The sequence below is a fragment of the Lycorma delicatula genome, chromosome 5, assembly GCF_047948215.1.
Source record: "Lycorma delicatula isolate Av1 chromosome 5, ASM4794821v1, whole genome shotgun sequence".
NCBI lineage: Eukaryota > Metazoa > Arthropoda > Insecta > Hemiptera > Fulgoridae > Lycorma > Lycorma delicatula.
In genome coordinates, this window is record NC_134459.1 from 6,894,548 (window position 1) to 6,909,907 (window position 15,360).

A 15,360-nucleotide genomic window follows, 5' to 3' on the forward strand; every position below is an offset into this window, starting at 1 on the left:
TTTTATACATTTCTATATGGGGGAACAAAAAACAAAAAGTATTCACATTTTTAGTAAAATTACTTGTAAAGCGTACGTCCTAGTTCGGAATACTAAAAATATAAATAATATTATACGGTCACCGTTAATTGAACAGGCCTACATTCCAGGTGATTTAAAGTCGCAACTTAAAAGAAAACAAAGTAATAAATAAATAAATAAACATGAAAGATGCCGTCCAACTTCTAATGAGCGATAATGAAAGTTTTATAGAGCGCTTAAATTTCACAGCCGCAAAATTATTTAAACGGTAAAAATTTTGCTTTGAGGGAAATCATAGAAAGCATACATGTGTCAAAAGACCGGAAACGGGAATAATTCTACCAAAAAAAAGTACGTATTAACTATAATTAAAAAGCTAAACAACTCAAGGTATACAAATAACATCTCGTTAGATAATCTACGTTAAACTGGAGAACTTTCTTTACGATACAGAACAAAAAACAAAACAACAAAAATCCAAACGGAATAATACTGGTATAATCTACTGCAATAAAAGTTTTTCATAAAACCGAAGAATTCTTGATAGTTCGATGATAATCAAAAAATAGTCTAGCTATCTATTGCAACATCTTTATTATTCGGCACCCGTAAGCGGCAGCATCTCTTTTACATGTACCAATTTTATATTTCTTTTTCTTTTTCTTGTTTTAGCCTCCGAAATTACCGTTCAAATATTATTTCAGAGGATGATATGTATGGTGTAAATGAAGTGTAGTCTTGCACAGTCTCAGGTCGAACGTTCCCGAGACGTGCGCTTAATTGAAATCCAACCGTCAAAGAACACCGGTATCCACGATCTAATATACGGAAGCGTATAAAAGTAACTGCCTTTACTAGGACTTGAACGCTTGAGCTCTCGACTTCCAAATCAGCTGATTTGGGAATACGCGTTCACGACTAGACCAACCCGGTGGGTTAGCAAGCAAGTTTATCTACGAGTATACTTAGTTAACTCTACGGATCGTCAGTCAGGATAGCCGGTTAATTAGAACTTTTAATAACAGAATGCCGACAACAGGAGAGTACTGAGAAGCGGTTTGCGTTAAAAAACAAACGGTACGGACGAGCTTCGAACTATTAACTACTCGGAGGAGAAGGAATACATTAATCATCTGTAACGCCTCGATGTACAAGATATAAACACATTCCAAAAAGAATTATGCAATTATGACGTAAATTAATGGATCTTAATAAACAAACAACAACAAAAAATTGTCAAACTCGGAGATAAGTGATTAAATCGATGGAACAATCAGGTTGTATAATAAAGAATTACATTTAACCTTTAGGTAGATTAAAAACAAACTGTTCTTATTTTACATGGAAACATGAAAAAGTAGCTACTTCATTAATTTCTTCTTTTTTTTTTACATAAGCCAAAAACACTGATAATGGTTTTTTAATCGATAAATTACTTCATTTTTTCTTAATTACGCAAGAAACCATTTTTACTCTGAAATAATATGCGGTAGATGAAAAAACCAAACCAGAACCGAAACTTAAATAAATACATAAAACTTAATAAATAAATACATGAAAATACTTTTATAGAATTTTAAATAATTATTGTTTACATCAAAAATGAATTTAAAGGTCAGGAAAAGATTTTTGAAAGTATATGTTTGGAGTGTCGCTTTATATGGAAGTGAAACTTGGACGATCGGAGTATCCGAGAAGAAAAGATTAGAAGCTTTTGAAATGCGGTGCTATAGGAGAATGTTAAAAATCAGATGGGTGGATAAAGTGACAAATGAAGAAGTATTGCGGCAAATAGATGAAGAAAGTAGCATTTGGAAAAATATAGTTAAAAGAAGAGACAGACAGGCGTTTCGGAACCACTCCATTGTTAAAAGTTATTGTATTCGTACTTTTAAATTTCTGTTAATCTTTATATAGCGTTTAGTCAACGACCCTCCCGATATTTGACGACGAGCCTTATCTGGCCTTCTTGTTTATTTGTTATTAACGGTTATAATTATCTATTAATTTTATTTATCTATTTCCTGTTTTCTATAAATTGAGGTTCTTGAATAGGACATCTGCTTGGCGGGTGATCTTTGTTTTCCTGTTTAGATTCCGAGAATTACCGTCAGATATTACTTCAGAAAATGAATGAGGATGATATGTGTATGAGTGTAGTCTTCTACGGTCTCAAGTCGACCATTTCTGAGATGTGTGGTTAATAGAAACCCAACCGCCAAAGAACACCAGTATCCACGATCTAGTATTCAAATCTGTATAAAAGTAACTACCTTTAATAACATTTGAACCTTAAAACTCTCGTATTCGAAATCAGCTGATTTGATCAAATCGGGCTAAAAGAATGAAGCTAAAAAAGGTAAACGGTACTCAACATTGAAACTATAGTGATCTTACCAGAAAAGATAATAGTAATTATTAACAACAACAATTATACAAACACACATACACATACATAAAACTAATTAATTTTTCAGACCGTTACTATTTTAAACACAAACCAATTTGTCAAAAGAATGAGGAAAAATTTTACATTAAAATTTACGATTAAATATTATATTTAAAAATATATGTGGAATGATTAAGTGACTAAGGAGAAAAGAATTGATCGGGTGAAAGCAGCAAGAGAAAACACATAAAACTGGGTGAATGAATACATGTTTCGGTTAGTTAAAAAAAAGTATAGTAGATGATATAAAATTAAAATAAAATATATATATACACACACACACACATCTGATGATCTGATGGTGTATTATAACATATCTTTTAAAAGGGTTGGAAAATATACATTTAGATGAAAGAATTATACAATTTTTTTGTGTATAGTAAATACAATGTTAAGAAGCAGTTCACCGAATGGGTTTTCAAATGTATCAAATGCAAGACATTTTTCAATAATACCTTTAGGTCCAAGATCGGATCTCATCAGTCGGTAGATAATTTTACCTCATTATTTGCTCCGTATAAGAGGTGGTGGTAACAACGGGAAACAGCTATCATTCAAACCAGCAGTGTTATGCGACCATCAGAACAGTTTTATTCAAATTTGACACCTTTGTTAAAAGAGTGCGGTATAAACAATCTAGACTACGACTACTCCAGAGACCAGTTCGCAATATACACAGACTGATATGCCCCCTGGTGCAATCAGGAAGACATATTAAGTCTTGAACTAACTGATGAGGAACTTCTGGATATGACCGCTAAGAGATGGTCTGCCTGGACAATGTCTAAAGCCAAATTAATTACCTTGCCAGCAAAGGGCGTTACAGATACCTGTCAATTTATTGATATCATCAAGTCCAAAAGGGCAATGGCAGAGGGCAAGAAGCCTGGAATGATAGCTGTAGACACTTCTGTCATTATGAATGACAAATACGATACTTAGACCAAAAAGTATACTGTTTTCTATGACTCGACAGAGGGCGACAGGGCTGCTGCTGGGTGTATACTAGGCGCGGTCAAGAAGATCTTACTAAGGGCCCCTAATGCGGCGTTCGTTCTGCCAAATGGTCCTATTGGTGTCATGATTAAGAAGATGGTTATCTATCTGTTCAGGACTAGTGAGACCCCTGCATTGATGGTAGCGCCGAAAAAGACTGAAGAGAGTAGGACGCGTTCTAGATCCGCTTCTGCTCGACGATCAATACCTCCTGTGGAGGGTAGCAAAGTGGTGGTTGTCCGGTCACAAGGCAAGTCGTATGCTGATCTACTCCAGACTGTAAAGGATTAAGATCTTTAAAGACGAGGCAGGGGAAATCCTGTCCCTTCGAAAGAGTAGAAATGAAGACTTGGAAGTCAGAATTAAAGATGCTAAAGATACGGCTCAGTTTATCTAAACATTGAGAGACAGGGCTTCTGACCTTCAAGTGGATTTTCGTACTAAGGGCGACGGACGCGCAGTGGTACACGTTAAAGACATGGAAGAGAGTACCACAGCGCAAGAATTAAGCGAGGCTATTACAGCTGTTATTGGAGACACTGAATCTTTCAGAATTACCTCATTACGGCAGGCTTATGGATATACTCGAAATGCGACAGTAATAACCAATCAGAAGGCTGAAACTAAGTTAATTTCCAGTAGAATTAAGGTCGGCTGGGTTCACTGCCGGGCTTATATCAGGACTGATAATATGAGGTGTCAAAGATGCTGGGCCGCTGATCACACGAGTACGGTATGTAAGGGCCCGGATAGGTCAACCCTTTGTTACAACTGCGGTCAGAAAGGCCATGTGATAAGAGACTGCAAGGAGATGTGCCTTGCAGTGCCATGGGCCTTGACTGCAACGGCACGGACCATCGCACGGGAGGAGTGCAGTGTGGACTACCTAAATAATGGCTAAAATAATACTATCTAACGCCAACAGGAGCATTCTTTCCCACGATCTGGTGGGGGAGACTGCGAACGATCTTGAGGTTGACTTTATAGTCACCACAGAGCCCAACCTGAGAACGGCGGCCAGAGGTGATTGGTGGGCTGATGCGGTTGGGGATGTTGCTATCAGTAATGTCTACGGCCGTCTTGGCTGGCACCTAATTCATAGAGGTGAGGGAATTCTGGCAGTAGCACTCCCCGCCTTTGTCGAATAGGTTATATCATGGATAAACAAAGATTTAGAAATTAACTCGTCGACTGCAAGGCACTGTAGCAGACAATGATAGCGACCATAATTTAGTGATACTGAAATATAGATTTGGGTTTAAAAACCTGAAGAAAAGGTGTCAGATGAATCGGTAAAATTTAGACAAGCTTGTGGAAGAGGAGGTAAAGAAGATTTTTGAGGAGGACATTGCAAGAGATTTGAATAAAAACGATAAGGCAGAAAATATAGAAGAATGGAAGAATGTTAAATAAACGGAAATTATTATTAAAAATAGGAAAAGATTACGGAGGTAGAAGAATTCTGTTATTGGGAAGTAGAATTACTAAAGATGGATGAAGCAAGAACTACATAAAATGCCGAATAGCACAGGCGAAACGAGCCTTCAGTCAGAAATATAATTTGTTTACATCAAAAATTAATTTAAACGTTAGGAAACAATTTTTGAAAGTATATGTTTGGAGCGTAGCTTTACATGGAAGTGAAACTTGGACGATCGGAGTACCTGAGAAGAACAGATTAGAAGCTTTTGAAATGCGGTGTTATAGGAGAATGTTGAAAATCATGTGGGTGTATAAAGTGGCAAATGAAGAGGTGTTGCGGCAAATAGATTAAGAAAGAAGCATTTGGTAAAATATAGTTAAAAGAAGAGTCAGACTTATAGGCCACATATTAAGGCGTCCTGGAATAGTCGCTTTGATATTGGAGGGAAAAGTACATGGAAAAAAATTGTGCAGGCAGGCAACGTTTGAAATAAGTAAAACAAACTGTTATGGATATAAGATGTAGGGGGTATACCGAAATGAAACGACTGGCACTAGATAGGAAATCTTGGAGAGCTGTATCAAACCAGTCATCTGACTGAAGAAATATATATATATATATAAAAACAACAAATAAATAAAAAGTAAAACAAAAAACATAATAAACTAGAATACGAGGGGAAAATGAAAGAAAGAAACAAGATCAGGTATTCAAACTGATAATAGGATTGGATTCTATATAGCTAACGCTAATAAAGACTGATTTTATTCACTAATTAAAATACCGGCCTAAGTGTTACAGAAAGGGGTAACGTAGCAGGAAAAAGACAGAACCGGCATTAGAGAAAAAGAGGTGTTCTTAAAATTCAATTCGTGTACGGCAGTCGTAACCGGCAGCTCTGTAAAAACAGTAGCGATGCGCACAGCCATCGTACTAAAGTCAGAGCTTTAGTACGTTCCTTGAAGCAGCCGTTTTTCCTTGTTTAAAATTCCAGACGTAAAATGAGAATTAGCTATTCCAAATTATACTGTTGCAAACTATATTACACACACATACAGAACGAAGAAACATTGAACACAATGCAATAACAAGGCAAGCCTTTTTTTAAGGATCATAAAGCAGGATCACAGAATAATCTGATTACACAGAAGTACGAATTGTTTTTCGTTTACGAATTTCTATCAAACATCGATATAAAATCGATCAAAATGAATATCAGAAAAAAAAATGATTTAAATCAAACTTTGAATTTACAAAAGTAAATCCAAAGTTTCAGGGGATGAAACGTTTGGTAATAACATTTGTAAATTGTTGAGCCGGGGAAAAATTTTTGAGATAACTGGTTCTACCTAAACAAATCAATTATAAGCCTCCTCGATCATAAAGAAATTAAAAATACTAGGGAAATGTTTAACCTGATATTTTATGACCCTTTAGATAAGAACTTAGTATTGTTATATAATATATTAAGCCAGAAAACGGTTTAAATTAAATAGGAAAGGGAAATGAAAACCGGATGAAAGATCCTAAAAATGTTCTCCGGTAATAACAAGAATAAAATAATAAATTAATTCTGGTACGACAGACGTCTTTGTTTTAATTTGTTTTTTACCCTTACATCAAATGAAAAATGAATAAATTGAATAACCTAGAAGTATTAAAATTCTCTTTCTATTTTATTTTAATACTATTTAAAATCTCCTTCGACTTAGTGTTATGTGAACTTTCATCCACAGGATAGCAAATGTTTTATCTACGAGTATAAGCTAGGGTAGACATAACCTTTTTTCGTATAATTACACAAATATTTTAATATGTAAATAACTGACATACCTTAAAAGATATTTATTTCAACCAAAAGATGTCACATACCTGAAAAAAAAATAAAAATAAAATAAATATAACAAAATCAGTAAAATCTTAAGATTTTAAATAAAATTCCACTACATTGCGGAAAATATTTAATTTACAGGACAAAAGATTTCATCGTAAAATTATCTTCAGATAAAAAACATTTAACGAAAAAACTATAAAATCGTGATCTTAAAGTTGTGTTTGTTTTTCTGTAAATAATCACAGGTTCGCATCAAATAACAAGTATAGTTTGTCCAGGTTATCGTAGGGTACCAATGTAACTGTGCAGTTAATAGCGGTAAACCCACCGGGTTGGTCTAGTGGTTAACGAGTCTTCCCAAATCAGCTGATTTGGAAGTCGAGAGTTACAGCGTTCAAGTCCTAGTAAAGCCAGATATTTTTACATGGATTTGAATACTAGATCGTGGATACCGGTGTTCTTTGGTGGTTGGGTTTCAATTAACCACACATCTCAGGTACGGTCGAACTGAGAATGTACAAGACTACACTTCATTTACACTCATACATATCATCCTCATTCATCCTCTGAAGAATTATCTAAACGGTAGTTACCGGAGGCTAAACAGGAAAAAGAAAGAAAAAGTTAATAGCGGTAAACTCGTCATCGTAAATCAGCTGATTTCGAAGTCGAAAGTACTAAGGTTCAAATTCTAGTAAACCTAATTCTAGTTACCTTTACGGATTTGAATACCAGATCCTGGATACCGGTGTTCTTTGGTGGTCGGGTTCAATTAACCACACATCTCAGGAACGGTCGACCTGAGACTGTACAAAGACTACCCTTCGTTTACACTCATACGTATAATCCTCATTAATCTACTGAAGTAATACCTTTCCGGTGGTTCTGGAGGCTAAACAGACAAAGAAACTCGTACAAAAGTAGTAGTGTGTGAATATATATTTATCAGCCACCTACCATAGAACCGATCATCAGGCTTATATAACAAATCCAATTAAAATAAGAACTGCAGTAATATAATTCTTGACATAATGCGCCGTTTAATAATTTAATTATGAAAAATGTAGGAATGCTTTAACAGCTATAAAAGAATTATTTGAATTAAAGAATAAGATGAATTTTAAATAAAAATTGCTACGATAATAACCAAACGAATTCATACACTACTCGGCTTTATAGTTTCACATTAATAATCTAAAGGCGGGTGCAAATTAAAGCGCAAGAACGTGAACAAAGAAAAAAATTAGAGATTTCCACTGATTCCATAAAGATTTCCACTGATAAAACATCGCAGTACATACACAAATTCGACGGGCATTACAGGTTAACAGTTAAAAACAGCAAGAAAGAACTAATTAATTTTAAGAAACTCAAAGTAGACTGATACTTTTAACGATCATAATTTAAGTGCAAAATAAATACGGTACACAAAATCAATATAAAATATGGAGGTCAAAAAATATTCCTACAATTTATGGCCTAAATCCATACAACAATAGTACGATTATAATAATTTAGGCCAACATTATCAACAAATGACGTATAATGCCAACTAAATAACCGATAAACTTAAAAATAAAAATAACAATCGTGTAATTAACAAGTTATCATTAATCATAAAACAACGAGATAACCTTTCACAACCTGTTACGAATAGATAAAAAGGGGAAAAACATGAGAGATAACAAACTTAATTACTGTCTGCTCAAGAAATGCAATTATAGTACCAGAAATTGAGAATCGCTAACTAAAAAAACAAAAAAGAAAAGAAGAAAAATCGCATCTACTCTGAACACATCAGAACGATAGTGCCCATTCACTACGATAAGCTCGGCACTAGTTTAACAAATTGAAGTACGCACGCGCATCTCGGAGATTGCGTATATATCGGTGCACGATCTCGCGTTCAATATTTGATACAACAGTACACAAATCAAACATTAAACGACACACACTTCACAACATATATCGTTTTCCCTTCGCACACTATCGCATCGACCTGTCTTTCAAAACACTGTAGACCGTGTGTACGTCTACAGCCAAACGATTCCACCGTTAAAACACTTGTGGCTAAAGGAGCTTTACGTAGATCGTAAATACAGAGTAAACTTTTTTAATAAAATATAATCAGACCGTCAGTAAATTCTACCCCTTCAGATTAATTACTGCAGGAGCGAAAGCCGGACGCCTGAAATCGGGATATCGGTTAAGGGAAAGAAATCCCGGACGAAGAACCGGCAACCTCATCTAGATCCCTGGTTCGGTCTGACCAAATCCTGAACTGAGAGGAACGTAATTCATCTTGAACGTAAAAAAAAAATGAATAAACGAATAAACTTGATCGGCTATAACGTTTTGAGCCGATATCGATCGCTTTTAGGACTTGAAGCCTCGGAAATACGAACAGAACGACGAATACCTGGTAATCGGTCTAATGGTTAAGGATCCCAAGGCTCACAAAGGACTATAAAATCCTGAAGTAGGTAACGATTAAGTACATCACCTAATCCTTCCCGATACAGTAAAAATTCTGCTGAAAGAAAACTACACTGCACACAAAGGCTAGTTTAGTTATGTCTTGCTGTCCGGCTATCTTTGTTAAAATTATGTCTCGGTTAATTAAATCTATATTCAAGAGCAAGATAATTTAGTTATTCTTGCTTTTAAATTTAATCGTACTCACGGTTATAATATTAGCGAAAAAGAAAACCTGATAAATTATTTAAAGCCTCGATTAAACCAAAACTTATATAAATCGCTATTTTCCTACAAATCTATATCATAATACGCATTTTATTTGATAATAATATTGACAAAGTAATTAAAACTACACGTTAAAGTAGTTATAACCGATCAAACATAATTTTCTACTCTGTTAAGAATTTAAGGGAAAAAATAATAATTCGAGCTAAAGAATAAGATAAATAATTTTGTTTTCACACTTAACGTCGGGACTAAATTTGCGAAAAACAATGTTAACGTAAATAATATACTTGTTATTGAAATACTAACTAACTACATCTTTAAAAATAAGAATATTACGAAACGTATATAACACTGATCGATTGAAACGTGGAAAATTGATAATACAAAATAAATCATTTATTTGAATTAATGAATTACTTTTTCTGTGATTTAATAATCGGACAAGATATATCATTACAATAAATAGAATTCAATAGCAGTTATTACATTATTAAATACAAATTCTTACTGAATGTTACATAGCAAGAATTTTCTGCTAATTTATTATCCCAGATTACAGGAGAATAAAATATAGAAAAATAATAATAAAATGAATAATACAAAAAAGAGCGTTAAAAAATTCTATAAATTTTAATACTATTACTACTACTATATATAGATATTTACGTATAAAAATTACACAAGGTTAACAAGTTATTTATACGAGTAAGTTCATATATATAAAATAAAATTTAAATTATGCAAGTTATTAGGAAAACATGTTTTAATAAAATATTATTAAATACATTCTAAAAAACTGTTCGCTAATATAAAACATCAAAACTCATTAATATTCTTACAAAAAAAAAATTATAAACGAGAAATTTATTTATTTACACCGTGACCTATAAATACGCGTTAAAAGAATTTCTTGTCATTAGATACTATTAAATGATTTTAACTAAGACGTTTTCCTTTCTCAGAAATTTAATAAATACTTAACATTTATTTATAAGTTAGATACATTTATTAAATATTTATTTATATCAGATTTTCCAAGTATAAAACATTCTAAAATGGAGATTAAAGAAAAAAATTTTAACGAAGTGCATTTAATAAAGGTAAAAGAAAATAAATTCGAAAAACTATACTATTTAATCCGCCGAATCATGTAGCTATCACTGATACAGATTGTTAACGTTAATAAGATTGGCGGAAACGGACATTAATATAGAAATATATATATATATATATATATATATATATATATATATATATATATTATACTACATTAGACGGATTCCGAGGATTCGGATATACCCGACAAACACCTAAGCCCCAGTGGTGGTTGAACAAAATGTTCAACCGCGGGATAAAAATAGTCCTGGAACTGATTTGGCATTGTTCGAGAACAGAAATACCAAATATGCAATCGGTCAAACGAGTTTCCATCCCTTTAACATGGATAAAATGAGAATGTAGCAAAAAAAAGACTGGATGGGCCGAAATGTAATGTAAGGTTATCACATATTTAACGATAAAACAACGACGAAACTAGAAAACGACTTATTAAAATATGTGTGAATGTACCTTAGCCCTACACCGGTCAGATTGTGGTGATCCACCCTGCCGACAATTCCTCGGGAGCTCGGAATACGTTTAACCTAAAGCAAATTACTGGCCGGAAATTTTACGCGACCGGTCTAAATGCACGCAGCAAAAAATTATTTTTCTTCAGATACCAAAGAGCTCCCTGTAGTAAGATTCAGGCTCCGGGGTTGAAAAGGACAATTCCTCGTTCCAGAATTTTGACAAACATTTAAGTGTCGGAATAAACAAAAAGAGCCAATCGATATCCGGTATTTAATTTACCTCAAAAAGCTTGCAAAAGAGCCGAAATATTTTAGATAAAGAAGACGCGTTGAAATTTAAAAACAATTGTGTCTTAAAAAATCAAGAATTTTTAATTAATTCGTCTGACTTACAAGATTTATTTAAGTACGCAAATCATTGCTAAGGTCACTTTTTTCAACCAAATCCTGTTTAAGTAATTAATCTAAAAACAACCGACAAATAATATACTTCACGTATTTAATATCGGCGCCGCATCTTCAACTGTGTGTCATAACTTTTCACAATATGGAGGACGCAAATGTACGTGTACATATCTACAGGATTACATGGTGAAAAGTTTTTTTGGTGATTACTCCCGTCTCCCGGTCAAAGTTTTATAGTTAGCTTCCATGTACGGCGAAATCTAATTAAGTGAAAAACGATATAAATATACTCGTACAAATCATACGCAGTATACGCTCGCAATAGAATTCCAAATTACCATAGCAAACCGCCCCCCTCAAACCGTTTAATTACAATTGGATTTAATTGTAAAGTTAACAACGTATACAAACACATAATGACAGATCATACACGATAAATCCCTTATAATCGAAAAAAAAGTACGCAAAGTAAACCATATTTTATAAAATTATGGCTTCGCTTAGTCCTTGTTACCTAAATGGGCAAAACAAAAAGAAAAGAAAATTAATAAAATAAACCTAACATCTTGTTATTTGAACCTACAAACTACAAAAAGATGAGATTAAAACCGTATGAAAAAAAATCATACAGATATATTAACTTGAAACGTTTGAATCGTTAACAGGTAAAATAAAAACCCTCTTTTTGGGAAATTTTGAAGTAACTCTCACAAAAGTAAAAAAAAAAAAATGAATTTACAAGTTTTACATGTAATTGAATTACAAGTAAATGTGTAAATTGCGTGTCCCGACGGAAAAAATTTAAATTTCTAAAAACAATGTCCATAACGTGATGACCGTTCGAACGTATGCATTCCTGGAAGCGAATGCTGAAATTTTGCATGGCACTTTGAAACACTTCCGTGGGAATTGGAGCGCTTTCTTTTCCAATCCTCGTTTTCAACTCGGCAATAGTCGTCGAGCGAATGGTGTACATACTTTACTTTTGAGGTGGCCCCACATGAAAAAAATCGCACAACCGAAAAATCTGGTGATCTTGGGGACCAATGAATGTCGCCAAACCTTGAAGTTACGCGGTTATCAAAGAGCTTTTTTCTGTTTAGCCTCCGGAACCACCGTGAGGATTATTTCAGCGGATGATATGTAAATCAAGTGTAGTCTTGTACGGTCTCAGTTCGACCGTTTCTGAGATGTGTAGTTAATTGAAACCCAACCACCAAAAAAACACCGGTATCCACGATCTAGTATATAGATCCGTATAAAATTAACCGCCTTTACTATGATTTGAACCTTAGAACTCTTAACTTCGAAATTGGCTGATTTGCGAAGACGCGTTCACTACTAGACCAACCCGGTGGGTTGGTTACCAAAGAGCTGTCGAACGGCTGCCATTGACGCTCTGGCAGTACGGGCCGTGGCTCCGTCTTGCTGTAACCAAGCATTATGAACATCAGGAAAGTTTTGAAGTTGTTCTGTTGCAAAAGGTTCAATCACATCAAATATTGTTCAGACGTTACTGTCGTTGCATTCTTTCCTTCATTCTCAAAGATGTAAGGTCTGATCACAACTCGCGTTGATACGGAATACCAAACTGTAATTTTTGGTCGTGTAAAGATCGTTCTTGCAATTACAGAGAGGGTCTTCAGCCGCCCAATATCTGCAATTCTGCTTGTTTACGTACACGCTGATATGGAAATGAGCCTAAACCGACGTGAAAAGTTTTTAACAAAATCGGGGTCGTCATTAATTTTATCAATCATTTTATCAGAGAATTTTTGTCGTACAAGTCCGCTGACGGTTTAAGTTCTTGTACGACTTGAATTTTTTAAGGGTGAAAGTTCAAGGTTCAATGCTGCTGTGTTTTTCTTTGCCGATCGTCGTGAGTTCCTTCCAACTGAGGCCCCCGAACCGCTTCAATGTTTTCTAGTGGTTCGTCGAGTTCTTTGACCTTCGATGGTTTCTTTTATACACCTGAATCAGTCTCCTCGAAATTCTCAACCCGTGTCTTGATGGCCCGGCAAGATGGAACGCGACTACGACGTCGGAATTCTAGTTTAATAGCAGTCACAGTCACCGTTCTTGTAAAACGGCTTCACGGCAAATACACGCTGTGTACCGGTCCTAAATGACAGGTAATTGTAGACAGAAGGATGCCACTCCCCTATTTTTAAGAGGTCCTCAGGGCTGCCACGACTACTTTCAAAATTTCCCGTTTCCCTGTGCCACCCTGTAAAGAATCGTCACTTTCTGTAGGAGTAATGATGATCCGCGTATACCCAATCTATGAGGTGAACAGAGCGACGGCGTTATTTACAGGCAGGCTATACAACGTTATAAGCATTTAACGGATGAGAGTAGAGACAAGCAAAAGATTCAGCTCACCAAGAAAGAACTAAAGGCGACGATCTCGTTCCTTTTTTCTCGTAAGATTCTTTATGTTCTTAGAGGATGCATTATCTTTACTATGTAAGTTCTAAGGGAACGGAACTATGTAAGTTCTAAGGAGACGGAAATGTCTAACTATGTTCTTACGTAAGCCTATAAGTAATTCAATAGTAAATCGTCTACTTTATGTCACCTACAACTTTGGTTACAGCTAAAACAGGCAAGAACTTTTATATATTTTGACAGTGATTCCCCCGTAATTAACAGTTAGGAAACAACAGCTGATCTTACATATCTTAAATAGGGAGAGACTCATGAAAAACAAAATCTATTTACTTGTTCACGTAGCCGTTCGAGTTACACGCTTACAAGTTTATTATAATTAACACGACATCGATACGAGTATTATATAATAAAGTATTTCAATTAATTATTCGGGAAAATTAAGAGTAAACAAGTTCAACACCTAAAAAGAGAGAAAAATACATATGGTTGCCATTTTATACAAAGAAAAGGTTATATAATGAAATTTATATACTCATTTTATACTCTACATATATATATATATATATATATATTAAAAATCTTATCGCCTAAAGAAAATATTGATCCGAATGTTAAACGCAAAATCAAATGCTAATTTTTATTTTATTACAACATACTTCATTAACTTTTGACTTTTGATTATTATTTTACGAGTACTTCGCAAATTAATTCGATCGATCGGTAAATTCCGTAGTTATCCTGATACTTAATTTACTTTCTCTGATTCGGTGACCGGTGGTTTGTTGTGTCTGTTGCTCGTGTAATAAAGTACATCCCATCCAGTTGGTTACATCCACGAATCGTTAGGTTGGGGGGGTGTGTTAAATTAAAACTCTATAACAGAATAGCGGCTAGAGACGATAACCAAATATCAAGGAGCCGTTAACAACAAAACACGGTTTAACTGATCCAGCCGGGCTTCAAATTATCTACCTTCGGCCGATTGGCTCTAACGCTCTAACCGTCTGCGCCACTCCGAAATACTATAATAAAAAAAAAACATTAAATACACTTAAGAAAAACTTCTAGAATACGAGACTCAGAATCAAAAGAATTAACGGGAGAAAAATAAAATATTTCAGTAATACTTTTACAAATAAAGCCGGTTTAAAAAATCAGTAAGAGGTCTTATAGAGTTAAAAACGCTATTAATTGTTGTAATATTATCAGCTTCTGAGAAGATCATTAAATCGGGTTGATTATGTACAAAATAATCATTATACTGTACGATTCGCTAAGTATATATATATATATATATATATATATTTACAAGTATATATACAGGTGTATATATTTTTTTTTCATGATTTGGTTCTTTTTATAGAGTAAGGAGTATGGTTTGTAGACAACAAAAGACAAATATGGAATTTAAAAATAAAACTTTCAACGCCGCAATTAAAGAATAAAATAAGAAACAACTTCTTAGGAAATTCGATCCGGAAATTGCTACATCCCGAAAAGCTTTAATAATAATAAAAAATAAGTAACGATAACCGGGGGAGTAACATTCAAGCATTTAATCTAA

General features: G+C 34.3%; 1 protein-coding gene and 1 long non-coding RNA gene across 3 annotated transcripts in view; both read right to left on the reverse strand.

Annotated features, from left to right (window-relative positions):
- Window positions 1-15,360, reverse strand: part of Kdm3 (Lysine demethylase 3) — a 1,124,787-nt gene that overhangs the window by 181,711 nt on the left and 927,716 nt on the right. The gene's annotated exons all lie outside the window — the stretch shown is intronic.
- LOC142324696 (uncharacterized) overlaps window positions 6,733-15,360 on the reverse strand; it is a 319,859-nt gene continuing 311,231 nt past the window's right edge. The window contains exon 4 of the long non-coding RNA XR_012756356.1: window positions 6,733-6,761. This is a non-coding gene — a long non-coding RNA (uncharacterized LOC142324696). The remainder of the gene's footprint in view (window positions 6,762-15,360) is intronic.